The sequence below is a fragment of the Lissotriton vulgaris genome, unplaced genomic scaffold (assembly GCF_964263255.1).
Source record: "Lissotriton vulgaris unplaced genomic scaffold, aLisVul1.2 SCAFFOLD_1913, whole genome shotgun sequence".
Taxonomy (NCBI): Eukaryota; Metazoa; Chordata; class Amphibia; order Caudata; family Salamandridae; genus Lissotriton; species Lissotriton vulgaris.
This window is the reverse complement of record NW_028247490.1, coordinates 219,306-237,819: the sequence shown is the minus strand read 5'-3', so window position 1 is coordinate 237,819 and position 18,514 is coordinate 219,306.

Genomic DNA, 18,514 nt, shown 5'->3' with positions numbered 1-18,514 from the left:
TTAGAACACTCTGGTACATTCTGTCATTGGGCTACAGTTGGGCTACATCTGGCTGATATTTGGGCTACATTTTTTTTTGTCTCTGGTGGCCATCTTTGGGCTACATTGGGCTACATTGGGCTACATTTGGGCTACATTTTGGCTCTAACATATATATAGCCCAATGTAGCACAATATATATTTTTTTCAAAGTTAATTTTCGTAAAAACCACTTGAGAATAGGGCTACCAGTCCCTACAATTTTTCCCAATTTTTTTATTTTGTATTTTTTTATTTTTTGCTTTGGAGCTCTCCCGGTGCGCGCCCCGGGGAGCACCCCGAAAACCGTACTTTTATAAAGCGGCCCGGGGCGCGCTCCGGGGAGCGTCCTGTAAGCGCCAATATCGCGAACGAAAACATGATTGTGCCGTATCGCGTAGCCGCATCCGCGTGATACGCACGGCGTAAGCGCACCCGGAAGCACTCAAGCGAATACGATCGCGCAACGTAAACATCCGACGCACTTACGCGACCCGGGGCGCGTAGCGTAAGTGAGTCGGGTCATGTGACCTGAAAATAACAATTTTTATTGGTTCATAACAGTTTTGGTTTCATAATGAGGAAGCCCCTGGTCATGTGACCTGAAAATAACACTTTTCATTGGTTCAATACATTTTTTTTTTCAAAAGGATGAAAGACCCCACCTTTTTTCCTTATTCTGACTTTGTCCTTTGACTTAGGAAGACCTGTTTGTAGCTCTCTCTACTTTTTTGCTCAAAATAATGGCTTCAGTAGTAGCAGCAGCTGGTGCATCTGCACCACCACCACCACCACAACCACCAAAAGTACCTCCTCAAGATATCATTGGTGGTCTTCAAGAAGAGGAAGAGGAGGAGGAGGAGGAGGGGAGTTCAAGATGGCTGGAAGAACACAATACCCAATACCAGCCAAGACCACACATTATTTGGGAGTTTTTTACTCTCCCAGAGGGGAAAAAAAAAGTAAATGCACCCAAGGTCAGTTGCAAAATTTGTGGCATGGAACTTTCCAGGGGAAACCCAAATAAAAAATATTAATTTGGGAACTGCACAATGATACGCCACATGCAGCGCAAACATCCTATAAACTATTCTGCTGCAGAAATGAGGGAACTGGCCAGTAACCCTCCCCGATCAACAAGAACCAGCTCAAAAAGGAAACAACCCACTGCGTCTGCACCAGAGGAAAGTGAGACGATGCTGTGCATTCAGCCCCGATTTGTAGATTTCAGAATTATCTGTAAATATTGTGGGAAGACCATCTCCTACGGAGAACAGAGCGTAAAGCTCATCGTCCTTGCTGGGGACAACCATAAATGCCCCAATCAACCCTAATTTTTTCTTTTCTTTTAGTTTTTTGCTCCAGTTGAGCCATTTTCAATTCCCTGTTTTTTCGTTTTTCCCCATGAAAAATACAAAAAAAATCTAAAACTGTTCAGAAAATCCAAAAAAAGTACAAAATGTTCAAAAAAACAATATAAAAAATATACAACAAAAAGAAGAAAAAAAACAGTTCATTTTAGAACTACCTCCAATTTCTAAAAAAAGGCTACATTTTTTTAAAACTCTATCATTCATTTTTCCTCAGGGTACGCTCCCCGGTCCGCTCCCTGGTGCGCGTACCGGGCACGCCCCCCGCGTCAAACAAAAAAAAATGTTTTGCCCCGTGGGGCCCTTTTTAAGCCCCCTCATCAAACCTAGGGGGTCAGGGGGATCTGCCCCCTTATGGTCATTTCCCCCTTTGTTTTGGCCACCTCTTGTGTCTCGATACTACCGAGACACAAGATGGCGGCCGCTCCGGACTGTTTTGAATGTTTACAGACACCCAAGAGCCAATCAGATTTCCGTGCGCACCTCGCGTGTCGCGCCCGGGGCGCTCCCCGGAGCGCGTACCGGGGCGCGCTTACAGATATATATATTTTTTGAACCTAAATTACTCAAAATCCACTGGAGCACATATCTTGAGACGTAGCAAAGGCACATCGGGCTACCAGTCCCTACAATTTTGCCAAATTTGGTAGAAATCCATTCAGCCGTTCGGGCTAAAAGTGAAATCGACCGCCCTATGGAAATTAACATGGGGAAAACGTGTTTAGGGACCCCCCTTTTATCTCTGCCCCCGCTTGACGAATCCCTCCCAAACTTTTATGGAAGGACCGGAACGCCGCGAGGCCATTTTGAGGAAATTTTCTGTCAGATTCGTCAACCGGCGCCAAAGTTATTCCAAATAGAATTTTGAGATTTAACATTGAAAAAAATCCTAACTATAACTACCTACTGGCGTCCGCCAGTAGGTAATATATATATATATATATATATATATATATATATATATATATATATATATATATATATATATATATATATATATATATATATATATATATATATATATATATAGATATAGATATATATATTCCACTCACAACTCCATCGGGTAATCGTACCCGAAACAGAAGACGGCACTCACGAGGGGATGAGTTAAAAAGATTTTATTTAGAACTCCGGGCAAACAAAAGACACGTTTCGGCGCTTAGCCTTTGTCAATCTCTGCACACACAAAGCCACAGCGTGTATACATTTTTATTTCCTGTATCTGTATTCCGGTATGGAAAGAGAAAACAGACCAATCTCAAATGTGACAGTTTTAGTGGCCGCCATCTTTGAATATCTTTGAATAAGTGCACAAATGCAAAGAAGCGCGACATTGCAATAAATTTAATCGCTTTCCAAACATTTTTAAATGCATTATGTAGCCGTGTATCGGCAAGATAATCATATCATAATCTTCTGATTATCAAAACTCATGCCCACTGATGGGCTTATCCCTATTCCATCCTTCATACCAGTGTACAATAAATGTATACATTGTTGCCAATTTTACGATATAACTTAGTTCATTTCATTAAATTAGTTATTAAAAAAGATTTAAATTGATCATCAAAGAGGAGTAGAATAATAAATGACATCATACAATATTAAATATTCTTGGAATCATAACTACATAACATTCTCATCCCAAATGTACTGAAAGTTCTTCATTACTGTTCAAACCCTGTGGGCTCTTGCATTGTAGATCAATGATATAACGTGACTCTAAACGTCTAAGCTTTTGAAGCCTGTCACCGCCTCTAGGGCTGACTGGTACATGATCTACACAAAAATACGTTAACAGATCCCTGTCACAATTATGTACTTTGTTATAGTGCCTAGCCACGGGGTATGAGTCATCTCTATTGTTAATCGCTCTCATGTGTTCCAGGATACGGATCTTCACTGGATGGCTAGTGCTCCCAATGTAGCGGAGACCTTATGGGCATACCAAACAATATATACAGTAGGGTGTTGTACAGGTGAGAAACTTGTTGATTTTCTTAGGTATACTAAGTTTGGGGATGTTGTAGGACAAAACACGTTTACTCTTCTTACAAGCTTTACATTTACCACATGGAAAGAATCCATTAAGTGTTTTAAAGAGATTATTTGCTGGTTCGGTGTGCCATGGTAACTATGGACCAATTGGTCCTTTAGTGACCTAGCCTTTCGAAATGTTACAAGAGGATTAGATGGTAGGTCATCCTTTATAATGCTGTCTGTCAGTAAGATGTGCCAATTCTTACGCATTATTCTCTTGAGTTGGCCAGCATTCTCTGAAAAGCCGGTTATCATCCGGAAACATCCGTTTCCTAATTTATTTTTTCCTTTATCCACCAAAAGCTCTGCTCTACGAATATTGTTCACTCTAGTTAGGGCAGATGATAGAACAGATTCGCTATAGCTCCTCACTCTAAAGCGTTGCATGCTCATGGCTGCTGCTTTTTGGAACTCAGAGTCACATGTATTGTTTCTCTTCAGTCTCAATAACTCACCGTAGGGTATGCTATTGATGAGCTTTTTCGGATGACTACTGGTGGCGAATAGAGTTGAATTACCAGCAGTTTTCTTGCGGTAAGGTTTTGTTTGTATTTGTCCATCTGTTATGAAATACGTCAAATCCAAGTAGGTTACTTCCGTTACACTTACTTCTCCTGAGAATTTTAAATTAACCTCATTGTCATTTAGAATCTCAATGTATGATTTAGACAAATCTGGTGAGCCATCAAATACAATGAATAAATCGTCTATATAACGATACCATGCCTTCACCCTGGTGTTCCACACATGGTTAAGTTCCGCCCAGGCAACCTGCTCCTCCCACCAGTCAACGAACAAGTTCGCATAGCTGGGGGCGAAGCAGGTGCCCATCGCGGTTCCAGACACCTATCTGAACAACTGTTTCTGAAATAGAAAGATGTTATGAGTCAGGCAGAAATCACAAACTCACGTATCATACGGCTATGTTCAAAAAACTTCAAATCACGGGATTCCAAGAAAAATTGCAAAGCTGTTACCCCATCATTATGAGCACTACAAGTGTAGAGACTCGTAATGTCGAGAACCATAAGTCAATAGCCCTCTTTCAATTCGATTTCCTCAATATGTTACAGGAAGTCTTTTGTGTCTCTCAAATAAGATTTCAACAAGACCACATGTTGTGAGATGAAGAAATCAATATACTTAGATAGATTTTCACTTAAGCTTCCTTGTGAGGCGATGATCGGCTTCCCTGGTGGGTTCATGATATCCTTATGAACCTTAGGCAGGTAATAAAATGTAGGAGTAGTGGGATTTAAACAACGCAAAAACAGGTACTCATCAGAGTTCAGCATATTCTTTTTATACCAGGAAGTAATCAGTAAATGATAATCCGTTATGCTTTGATTGTATTCTTGTTCATTAATCCTTTCATATTGCAAAGTGTCATTCAATTGACGGTAGGCTTCATTTTCATATTGAATTTTAGTGAGTAACACAATATTTCCGCCTTTGTCTGAAGGCTTGCAGACCAAAGACGTATCTTCCGATAATTTATTCAGTGCCAATTGTTGTTGTTTGGTAAAGTTCTTGTTACCCTTGATATGTTTATTGTCATGGCGCAGGCGATGAAGATGTTTCATTACCGCTTCCGAGAAAGTATCTATGGCATCAGTGGCCATTTGGGGAAGAAATACCAATGCAGGTTTGAAAGGACTCAGTCCTTTACTCTGTTGGATTTCCAACTGTGCCATCAATTGTGTGGGACCGATATTATTTTCTTCCATAATCGTGTTATCAGTTCATAGACATTCTAATAATTTCAATGCTGGGATATCCCTGCTGGTTAGACCATCAGTCTCAGTTTCACCTTGCCTTGAACTGTTCGATTTTATAATAGATGGTTTTAACTTGAAGTATTTGTGCAATTTCAGCGTGCGCGTAAATTTGAATAAATCAATTCTTGTTTGTGTGAACTCAATGTTCTTATCAGGGCAGAATGAAAGACCAAGTTGCAATACGGATTCCTCTTCTGGATTCAAGATCCTCTGTGTCAGATTGACTATCGTCACATTGTCTTGCTTCACTTCCGCTTGTTGAAGACTTTTTTGCTCCGGATTACTGGTGGTGAGCCTACGATTCTTTTGCCCCCCCCCGCCCGCCTTGTTTTCCTCTTGCCGACTGCTCTGGAGGTTTCCCTCTGCCTCCTTGTAACTGTTGTTTTCGGATTAGCTTGAATTCCTTGTGAAAAGGGGTACCCATTGTTGACGCCCCTCCTCCGTCTTCATTTGAGGACTCATCCTCTGTAATTTCAGATTCTGATGTTTCAGCAATCATTGCCTGTTGTTGTGGGAGTCTTTGTCTTAGTTTTTTTCTTGTGTTTTCATATTTTTTGGCGAAAGTTAGTATTCGACCTTGACTGTAATCTTTTTCTTCTCTATCGAATTTTTCCTCCTTTCGCTGTTTAATTTTCTGCTCATATGCTTTTAATCTCTTTTTCTTGTTCCCGTTTTTCCTCCAGTTTGGTCAAGTCATCCTCTTTAAATAAATCTTCCTCCAGTTCCTTGATTTGTGCCAAAGCTTTTTCACGGTCACTTCACACGAATCTTACAAGTATTACCAGTATACCCTTACAGGACTGGGCTATATGTTCCGCCCATGCATCCAGCAAAAGGGGATCTGGGTTCTCGTAGGCAGGTACAGTATATATGTGAAGGCCTCTCGGAACTCTTCCGACTTCTATGTAATTTTCCAAAGAGGTGGCCTCTCACCATTTTCTAATCTAGCCAGTGCGTGTAGATCGGCCCCTGATGGGGCTTGAACTTTCGGTCAGCATAGCGGGGAATAATAAAGTTTTGGTTCTCCCGAGCGATCACTGGGCACTTAGAGAAACGCGATATTTGCTGCCAGACAGGGGCTACTTTGAATTATGTAAACGTGCAAATAATATGCTTTAATTTTTTGATCCATGAATGTATTTTGAAAACAAATGAAATGAAAAAGAAAAAATTATTTCCGTGTATGTATGGTGGTAACAGTCTGTTTTCACTGTTTATTTTTTCCTTCACAAGTCACATGTCTTCTTTATTTACATTGTTTTGGACATCATTCCCTTATTTGTGAACAAGGAAACTCCGTTTCCGAAACGCGTAGAGGGCTGCCATCTGAATAAAACTCTGTTGGATAAGCATTTGTGGTGCCGTGGATCGTTGTTTTGTGGGAGATTAAAACGACGAAAGTTTGGATAATAGGGCGTCGCTACCCCGCCACGGCCCGCCGTCGTAAGTGGCTTACTGTCGAAGCAAAGGTTTTGGTGGATAGTTTGTATCAACGTTTGCCCGCCCAGCTGTCTTTGAACTCAAAACGCTTCCCGGACTGAAAGAGCCTGCCTGAGAAGTTCCAGTGAAATGGAAAATAAATGAACTTTGGAGTAAGGCAAGAAGAACCGGGTAAGCGAGAAACTTTCATTCTTTACTAATACTAGTGCACAGCATAAGGGCAGACTGAGTCCTGGGGTGTTTGTCGTCAATGCTTGACTTCCCCGATAGGACCGCTTTCCAACAGAGGCGCGTGAACAGCGCTATATTTATCAGACACTATTGACAAGATGGCATTGCAAAGGAATGCAAAACGCAATGAGGCAGCTACACGCATGCTTGAAACTAATACCAATGTCGAGGCTACAACAAACACTGAAGACACCACTGCTAGACCGGCAAATGAGAGCAAAAGGCAATTATGGGACAAATTGTGGAAAGCTGTAAAATCCGTACAAAACAAATGGTGGGAGGCAACCATCTTACAGAAATACAGTGATGTAGGACGAGTCCCACGTGGTTTACGGATTTTTATAACACCAACATTTAACGACCCTGACCCCGAGTTGGTGGAGATTTGGGCAGGGAACAGCCTCAATTGCTCCACAATAATGCTGGGCCTCCTGGTCAAATATGAAAGAAAGGATTGTGAAAGGTTGGACAAAGTAATTGAAGATCTTACGACTCAATTAAAAGGCTGTTGTACCCCCGAAGAATATAAGTCTGAAATGACCAAAATTGATTCAAAACTTGAGAAGATAGAGGAGGATATAAAAGCAAAAAAACTGCGGAAATATCACCGAGATCAAGTAGACTACGAGAAAGGACAGATACTCACTTTCGCTAAACGATATGACCATTTACGAAATCAGAAACAGGATCAATCAGCGAAACTCAAGAAAAGAGTGCGGATTGTCAGTTCGAAGTCCAATGATGCAGAAAAAACAGGTGAACAAAGCAAAACTGGCGATAGTGATAATTATGAGAGCGATGCCTCCGCAATCTCAGAGCATCAAGGGGTAAAAATCCAAATTTTAAATGAGTTCACTCTAATGGCACAGGGAAGAATGGTGACCCAATACAAGCAAAGTGCCGGAGGCTACAGAGGACGCGGATGCGGCGCAAAAGGAGAAAGAAGCAATACAGAAGCTTCCACGAGAGATGTCGACAGCCCGGTGGGAAAAAGAACCAGGGGACAGCAAAAATCAAAATGAAGAACACAAACAACAAAAGAACAGTTGTCAACCTATCAGGTCTGATTTTAAGCCAAGTAGAGATCGAAGTTCTCTCACTTGGCCTTTCCTTTTGCCCAACCACCTCCTTTAACTACACACAGAGTCGCATTGACCTCTTCCAATTTACTAGAAAACTGAAACTAAAAAAATGGTCCGCTACAAAAGTTACTACGCATAATATGGAGGCTTCTTCGAAACCCAATGCCCTAAGTATTGATTATATTGAACTCCTTCATGACATGCACCAATTACAGGGTGACGAAATCCTTAGTTATGACCCGTACATCAATCTAATCAATGACAATATTCAATTAGACTTATGTCATGCCTGTGGCTTCAAGCCTAAATCCATCTTTCTCCCACAGATATCCAATGACGCAATAGAGGTATTTGAGAAGGGTGTGATAAAAGAGTTTGACAGAGTGCATAGGAAACAACAAATTCAGGAACCACAACCTCAGTCAAACACAATTAGAAGCCATCCAATCTATAAAAAACGATAGCAATATCGTAGTAAAAAAACCTGACAAAGGGGGGAACGTGGTGGTGCTCTCAAAGGAGATGTACCTCCGGGAAGGACACTTTCAACTTAACAATAAGGACAACTATGAAATAACAACAAAAAGTAAATATGAACAGTCGAATAAAGAATACGGTGAGCAATTAGGAGAATGGAAGGACCATGGGTTACTAGAACAGGAGGAATATGATTTCCTCAATTGTAAACATCGTAAACCTCCGGCCTTCTATCTCCTCCCAAAACTACATAAGAAACAAACCCCCCTGGGAGACCTATTGTATCTTCAAGGGGGAGTAGCCTTGAAAGCACTTCACGTTATGTGGACTTTTACTTACAACCCCTTGTTCAGACACTACCCTCCTTCATAAAAGATTCTAGTGGCTTTTTAAGACTAGTCAAAAAGATAAAATGGGAAGATGATTATTTCCTTTTTTTTTTTTTTTTTTTTTTTTAATTTTTTTTTTTTATTCGTTTTTCAGAAAAACAAAGTCTTAACAAAGATCAAAACAACGAAGTTTCATGACCCCTCCCCCCCACCCTCCTCCCATCTTTCGCATCGAATAAAGACCAACAGTGCAGGTACAGATAAGCATACAAAGTGACTAAAAAGAAAAAAAAAAAAAAAGCTGATATGGAAAGTGATTTAACAAAGGAATATCACTAGAAAAGTATTGTAGGAGTCGGGTAACCCTACTATGTTTCTGGGTCCCCTTGCCCTTGTTGATCTATCCATTTGGAGAATACACCCCATATTTCAAGCCCAAGCCCCCTTTTCCTTTTACCTTTCTTGGCATATATAGATTTTTCTAGGTGGTATGTAGCAACTAATCTAGCCAACCATTGTGCGTGAGAAGGGGACTCAGAATCTAGCCAGCCAGAGGAGACACATATCCTCCATACTGCCATTGCAACAAAGATCAACCCTTGTTCTTTTACTCTTATAAAATCGGATTGTGTTCCCAAAAGAATGGTCGTGGGGCTTAGTAGAATCGATTGGTTAGTTATTTCACAGAGCGAGTTCTGTATTCTGAGTAGGGTGGAATTAATAGTTGGACATGTTGCAAATATATGTATGGAGTCTGCCCCTACTTCAGAGCAGCGTGGGCATAGTGTTCCTCTCCCAGATCCCCATTTGATGATTTTACTAGGTGTCATGTACAGAAAAAACATAGTTTTAAAATGTTGTGCTTGAAGTTTGGCAGAAATTAGGATATGTTGTGATAGCCACAGGGAGTTGTAAAATATAGTTTGGGGGGACTCCAGTTTCATATGCCATTTGGAAGCAATGGTTTCTAAATCATCTGGCGTTTCCTTATTTATTATTTGATATATGCTTCCAATGCGAGCTGTGGTTAAATTCCGAAGAGTGTTTATTAGCTCAACCTCAGCAAATCCGTTGGCTCCTCCCACTTTCCTAGACAGGTAATCATGGATGGCCATATATTTAAATAATTCTTGGCTTTTTAGTTTGAATCTACTCTGTAAGCTTGAGAAGGATTCAATCCCCCTAGTTGTTATAAGATCCCCTAATTGTATTATCCCTGCTCTGTGCCATTCAGCTAGATAAGATGAGCTAAATATAGCAGGCAAGTTGTTATTGTTCGTTATGGGGGTATAAAAATTAAATCTACCAAGTCCAAAAAGTCTCCGGACATGACGAAAAACTTTGTAGGAGTTCATTAATGTTTTAAATTTAACGCGATTGTAATATCCATAAGCTGTTTCTCGGGTTAGACAGCCCCAATGTTGTTCCCCTAGCAGAGACTGAAAGGGTGAGGGTAAAGACAGTTCAGCTCCAGGGGTAAATTCTCTTAGTAGGACTGCACTGTATTGCAGGACTGCCGCCCAGTAATATAGGGTGATGTTAGGAAAGGCCCATCCACCTCTATCCTTCGGTAGAGTAAGATGTTTTAGTGCACGTCTGGGTTGAGCGTATGCCCAAATAAATTGGGTAAAAATTTGTTGGAATTTAAGTAGGTCTTTTTTACTAAACTCAAGAGGAATGCAACGAAAAAAATAAAGTAGTTTGGGGAAGTAAGTCATTTTAATAACGTTGCATCTGCCGACCAACGTTAGATGTAAGTTATCTATTAGTTTTAATGCCTTCTTCGTCTGAGCTGCAAGGGGAACCAGATTGACTGTGACTATTTCCTCCAATTTAGGTGAGATTAGTACGCCCAAATATTTAGCCTTTGGTACCACTCTGGCTTCAGCCCAAGTAATTTTGCTATTTACTAGAATCTGCGTCTTGTTTTTATTTAAGGCATACCCGGATAATCTCCCGAACTTGTGGGCTTCACCTTCTAATGCCAGGATGGAGTTGGCAGGATCGGGAGTGGTGATGGCAAGGTCGTCAGCATAAGCCAAGATTTTGCAACTGGTTTGAAAGTATGTTACTGGCGAAATGTTGCAATTTTTCTCTATTTGTTTAATAAGGGGATCTAGATAAAGAGCGAACAGTAACGGGGAACAGGGGCAACCCTGCCTGGTGCCTCGTGAGATTTTAAAGGGCGCCGTCTTTTGTCCATTTATGGTGACACTAGCAGTTGGATTATGGTAAAGCGCCTGCGTCGCCTGCATAAACCTTCCTCCGAACCCCATGCTGTCCATAACCTTCCAGAGAAATCGCCAGGAGACCCGGTCAAAAGCCTTTTCGGCATCGAGTAGTATGAGTGACATCGGGTCTCCGGCTATTTGGGCAGCATCAAATAGAGTAATAACTCTCCGGACATGTTCAGTGGTCCCTTTCTTTGGTATAAAACCATGTTGCCAGTTTGAAACGAGGGGTTCCACTACTCGGGATATTCTGGAGGCTAATACTTTGGAAAATATTTTAGAATCGCAGTTGATAAGCGTAATTGGTCTATAGGAACTCATATCTAGTGGAGATTTATCCTTCTTTGGGAAGATAGATATTCTGGCATTAGACCAAGAGGCTGGGGGAGAGATGCCACTAAAAATGGATGTTATTACCTCTGTGAATATAGCCTTGATTTGATTGGCAAAAACTTTAAAAAATTCAACAGGGATGCCATCTGGGCCAGAAGCCTTCCCATCAGGGAGGCTATTGAGGGCATCCAGAATTTCCTCCCATGTAGGGGTGAGATCTAATAGTTCGCTGTCCTCTAGGCTGAGTTTACTTAGTTCGATCTCGCTAAGGTATTCAAGGATCTCTCTGTCAGAGGCGTTGGTCATACAACAGATTTCTTCCCTGTATAGCTTAGCATAAAACTCCTGAAACTCATGTCGAATACAGCTAGGATTAGTGGCCTCTATGCCTGAGGCAAGTCTAATTTTGTGGATTTCACTAGCGGTAGTTTGTTGTCTTGTCCTAACAGCTAGATGATGTCCAATGCTATCACTGCACTCGTACGTCTTCTTTCCTAATGACGCTTAATGTCATGAGTCTTTACACTTGTATTCCGCATGATGCAGGAATTAAAGCATGTCGTCATTTTTTGAAGAAGAGATCAATTTCATACTTGTTCCACACGGAAATTGGTTGTGGACATGATGTCAAATGCCTCTCCCAGAACTTTTTTACTTTCGATAAAGTGATATACCGTCAAATTCTCTGGACTGCGATGGGGACCTGCTTTGCTCCCAGTTTCGCGGGGCTGTACCTCGGTTGGTGGGAGGAACAGGTCGCCGTCGCACTTCCCCTGTACAAAGAATGCGTGGTGAAATGGGCAAGGTATATCAACGACATTTTTGTTGTCTGGAATGGGAGTATCGATAAAGCCAATCAGTTCATAAATTTTATTAATGACACACCTTGAACTTACATTTTAGCAGTAGAATAGAAAAGGAACAAACTGAGTTCCTAGATGTGAAACTCAGAGTGACAGACCAAGGTTTGGAAAGCTCCTTATTACGGAAAGAAACGGCGGGCAACAGTTTGCTCCATGCGGGCAGCTGTCACCCTCTAAACCTCATACGAACTATCCCCTTGGGAGAACTACTCCGTGCCAAAAGAAATTGCAGCAGTAGTAAGGGTTATGAAAGTAAGAAAGAGAGAATGATTACACGTTTCCTTGAAAGAGGCTATTGTCAAAAGGATATCAAAAAAGCCTGTGTAGAAGTTGACAACAGATCAAGAGATGATCTCTTGAAAATTAAGACTGTTGAGACAACTGAAACCAAGAATGAGAATAAGATTAGGTTCATTACCAATTTCTCTAATCAGGCATTCGAAGTAAGGAAAATCCTTAAAAAGTATTAGCCTATTTTGCATACCGATAATGACCTAGCACAGGTAGTAGAAGAACACCCACAGGTAATTTACCGCAAAGCTCAATCCTTAAAAGACAAACTGTGTCCCAGCATAGTAACCCAAAAACCTAAATCTGCCAATCAAATCTCTGGCTTTTACACCTGCCAGAGATGCAAGGCGTGCAAATATAGTAAAAATTGCAAACTAGTGAAATTGTCTTCACACATAAAGCCTTATGAAATTAAAAAAACATGTTAACTGCAATACAGATCCCACAGTTTACGCCTTGAGATGCCCTTGCGATAAGTACTATATTGGGAGCACAATTCACCCAGCCAAAAAGAGGGTTCTTGAACACCTCCGGGCTATCACTAACGATAACAGACAATACCCCATAGCTAGACACTTCAAGGAAGCGCATCAACAAAACACCAGTCTCTTATCTTTCTGTGTCTTAGACACAATCCCTATAAGAGAGAGGGGAGGGAACAGAGTCCTGGAATTAAGGCGTTTAGAGTCTAGATTGATAATAGAATACCAAACCATTCAGCCTTTCGGGCATAACATTGACGAGGAGCTAGCAGTCCACTTGGGTTAACCTTTAGGAGACTTCACTAGCTGAACTAGGAATTCTGGTTAATTTCTGAAGTTATATGAACATACTTAGTCATTGGTATTTTCTCACATTGTCAATTTTTAAACTGTCTTTATGCTGGTTTGTATGAATGTCATGTAGTATACTCCTAATCATATGAGCCAGGTTGTGACCATATCTTATCATGTGTGTTTCCCACAAGCTTACCACCTAGCAAGTTTTGGATCATGATGATTAATGGCAGTTGCATAGACCGATCAGAGGACCGCAGCACTTATGACTAGACCCCGAGACTGAAAATCCCACTCGGGGTAGAACTTTGAACTTTATTGAGTTAAATTTATGTTCATTTTTTTACGTTTGCCCCTTGAACCTGCTGCATTTAGTTAATTCAAATTTCGGCCCATTAGGGCAAAATTATAATTGAAACAAATAATAGAGCTTCCTTAGCGCACTTGCGCAGTAGTTGATAGACGGGATGTAGTACATTCCAAGTTCATCGTCACTTGAAGGCATAAGGCAGTGTATGGGGGAATACAATATACAGTTTATTTCAACTAGGGGATCTGTAAAAACGACAGGGTCCTCCGGCCGTAATACTAACCAGGTGACGTTTAACATGTGTAGTGTAGCCATTGCCTGTAGATCGGCCCCTGATGGGGCTTGAACTTTCTGTCAGCATAGTGGGGAATAATAAAGTTTCAGTTCTCCCGAGCGATCACTGGGCACTTAGAGAAACGCCATATTTGCTGCCAGACAGGGGCTACTTTGAATTATGTAAATGTGCAAATAATATACTTTCATTTTTTGATCCATGAATGTATTTTGAAAACAAATGAAATGAAAAAGAAAAAATAATTTACGTGTATGTATGGTGGTAACAGTCTGTTTTCACTGTTTATTTTTTCCTTCACAAGTCACATGTCTTCTTTATTTAAACATTGTTTTGGACATCATTCGCTTACTCGTGAACAAGGAAACTCCGTTTCCGAAACGCGTAGAGGGCTGCAATCTGAATAAAACTCTGTTGACAAGCATTTGTGGTGCGGTAGATCGTTGTTTTGTGGGAGATTAAAACAACAAAAGTTTGGATATATATATATATATATATATGCTTCTTTACAACTGCCTGTAACTGACTCACAACAATCCATCGTGTCAGCACTTGATGAGAGTCTTCTAACCGCATTGGTTGACATGCAAGCAGAGGCCATAATTCCTGTGCAAGACCCGGGCCCGGGTGAACTGCAATCACTACCGGTTACTAATTTCAAACCCAAATCTAAATTCTGTCCGCTCATGATCAAGGACAATTTGGACCAATTCCACGATAAGGTGTCCCATGAATTAAGAGAACTATATCTGAAGCGTAATGATTCCCCAAACAAGCACAGATATCGAGACTTTGCATACCACCAACTCATAAAGAAACTAAAGAACAATACAAAGGTGGTAATAAGACAATCAGACAAAGGTGGTAATGTTGTTTTTTGGCCCCTTCAAATGTATTTGGATGAAGCAATGGGCCAATTGAATGACCGAACATGTTACCTCAGGGTAGATGCCAATGATGTCATCGTGGCCAAAAATCAGGTTTATTCTAAACTTATGGCATGGAGACGTGCCGGAGTGATAACCATGGATGAATATAGATTCATGAAGAATGATAACCCTATCACTCCGGTTATCTATTTCATACCCAAAATTCACAAAAAAATTGAGGTACCTCCCGGTCGTCCGATTATCTCTGCATGCAACAGTCTACTTGAGAATACCAGCAAATATGTAGACTTTTTTCTCCAAGATTATGTGAAATCATTACCATCCTTTGTACTAGATACTGGTGATTTTCTCAAAAAGGTGTATGATGTTGAATGGAAACCTAGCTACTTGTTGATCTCCTTAGATGTATCTGCACTATATACCAGTATACACCACAGGGATGGCTTGAGAGCAGCCCAGCACTACCTCAATTCCAGACCAGAGAGTTGTAGAGATCTTACGCGCATGATTATAGATATGATCAGCCTATGCTTGGAAAATAACTTCTTTCTGTTTGGGAAACAATATTTCCAACAGATAAGAGGAGTTGCGATGGGGGCCTGCTTCTCTCCCAGTTATGCCTGTTTGCATATGGGTTACTGGGAGGAGCAGGTCCTATCGCTTAATTTTGCTGACACATTGGGCACCAAAGTTGTGACATTGTTAAGGTATATAGATGACCTTTTTGTGATCTGGGATAGCTCTACACAAGAAGCTGAAGAATTCATTTCTAAATTGAATGTCAACAACATGAATCTTCAATTCACTAGTCACATTAGTGATAAATCAATCTGCTTCTTGGATGTCGAGATTTATGTTAGTGGGGGTAAGCTGGAAACCAGGTTATTCAGAAAAGCGACAGCCGGCAACAGCATCCTCCACTCTGGTAGCCATCACCCTGCCCACACAATCAGGAGTATACCTTACGGAGAAATGCTCCGCATCAGACGGATTTGCAGCACACAGGCTAGTTGCATATCTGCACAGCTTGAGTGCGGGGAGAGATTCAGACAAAGAGGTTACAGTAGGGCAGTGATAGAAAGAGCCATGCACCGTGCAAATGCGCACAACAGGACATATCTGTTAGCAATCACACCCACTGAGTCTCCAAGCACTTCCAATGATACAGTGCAGCCCAGTGACCGGTTGGTGGAAAGTGAAACTCGTATGATTTTCACTTTTAGTAACCAGTACCGTACAATAAAAAACATTGGGAACTGGGCACTAATCACAAGCGACCCGGTATTGGGCAATCAGTTCAAGGGGGCTCCCAAGATTGCCTACAGAAGAGCCAGGACATTAGGCAACTGTCTTGTATCAAGCAGTCCTGAAATACGCACTACTACTCCATGGCTTGCGACCAGCAAAGGGTTCTTGCGCTGTGCAACATGCAAAGCCTGCAAAAATGGAGTAAGTAAGAAAGAGTATGTCACGCCTTTTAATACTATACCTACCACCATCAGATACAAGTTGACCTGCGGCACCGAGTACGCGGTGTACGTGCTGGAGTGTCCCTGTGGCCTACGCTATGTTGGTAGCACGAGGCCACAGGTGTACAAACGCATACTCCAGCACCTACGGGCCATCACCAACGGCGACACTGCGTACCCGGTAGCCAGGCACTTTGGTCTTGTACATGATAAAAAGGCCTCTGACCTGCGTTACTTCGTAATAGACACAGTGCCACCACAGAGAAGGGGTGGGGATCGCAATCTATTACTACGCAGGTTGGAGACAAGGCATATAATACTGCTTGACACCAAGAATCCCAATGGGTTAAATGCAGGAGAAGACTGTCACACCTACCTTTAATCCCCGACAATATGTAAAATTATATATTAACAATATTCCAATTTCAGTAACATAGTTTGTCGCCTCTGCCAAATATCACATTTTAAATCACACTTTTTTTTATAAAAATTTGTAATTTTTACAGATTTTATTATCACTGGGTTGTACTTATATTGCTCTTGGCCATCTTAAGATTAGCTTATAGTTGAGCCGCTTGTCCATCCGGCTAGTATATAGCTCATTAAAAGTCTTACACAATGGACAACTATATGGTTTTTTCTGTAGGAATGTCAACAATTCTTTTCGGGCACAAGGGGTGTCCACACTGAACTAGTCATTTCCAACCATGACTAAGTATTCAGGGAAAGACCAATATCCAAATTTGATGACGCCTATTTTTATACTCATATGCACATATTTATATATTTATATGTTTATATGCAATATTTTATACAAATTTTATGAGTATTTATTGAGAACGTACCTTATTGCACTCTATATATTCTCCCAACATCGCGAAGTTTTGCACAATGGTTTTTATTTTACCAATTGCTGCTGTGCTGTAAATAGATGAATTTTAATGGGTATTTACACCTATGTATTTATTTATTTATGCATCTATATTTATTGTATATTAAGGTTCTAATAAATGGGTCATCAAGGAGAGTATCTACAAATGTATTTTTCAAATGTATTTTCGATTGTACATTCCTACACGTTGAATTGTCATCATTCACTATTTAAGCATTTATGCAGTTAGTTGAACAAGCCAGTATGTTTTCTATGTTTGTTACACCTGGCATGCAACAATTGGCCAAGAGCCCTTTAAATTGAGCACACCCACCATGTAACAGTGTCATGTGATCAAGGTGCTTCGAGCACCGAAACGCGTCGTGGTGGAGTGGTGGTGAGCTAATAAAAACCACTATTCACTATACCTGGGTTTGCCTCGTCTTCTTTTGCTGCCGACCGCTGCAGGACGTCTTTATGCCGAATATATATATATATATATTTATATATTCACTTAAAAAACCATAGGTTTCAGGCCTTATATAGTTAGGAATTAGCATTTAAAAAACCATTGAAATTGCTCCTATATAGTTAGTTGTACTAACTATATTTCGCGCACCCGCAATCCACTGCTGATGATGTCACATATTACATCATTCATGATATGGTCAGTGACATCACTGATGACATCACTGATGACATCTCAAATGACATCACTGATGACGTCTAATTTGACATCACTGATGACATCATCCACTGACTGTGTGTTTCTGTAAAGTTTAAATATGTTTTACATATTGAAGAATGAGTGGATGTATGATTGTCTGAATGAAGGATTTAGTAGATGCGTGACTGACTGTATGAGTACGTGATTAAATGTGTCTTACTAAATGCATGGGTTAGTGACTAAACTGTCTGAATGTGTGCATCAGTATGTCTGTTGTTGTGTAAGCTGCTCCATGTGTTGATCAGTAGCTGTATAAGTGGCTATATGGGTTATTGATTGGTTGCCCAAGTATTTGAATGGGAGTGTGTGTGTGGGTGGCTGGGAGGTGTGTGACTCTGTGCATAGATGTGTGAGCAGTTGATTCACTAGGTGTATGAGTTCAAGAGTGCATGTGGAAACAGCTATATGGGCGGTTGACTGTGTGCATGGGTGTGTTGGTGAGTGAATAGATATCTCAGTGCTACATGTGCAAGTAAGTACATATGTAAAACACAGTGCATGTGAGAGTTGGCATATATAAATGACTATACATGCGAGCCAGTGAATGTGTGAGTGGCTATATGGATCATTGTGTACTTGTATCAGTGATTGTATAAGAGAGTAAGTATGTGTTAGTGTATGTTTGAATAAGTAAGGTGTGGGGTGTGTAACTGTATAGTTGAGGAAATGGAAGTGTGATTGATTCTTTGTATG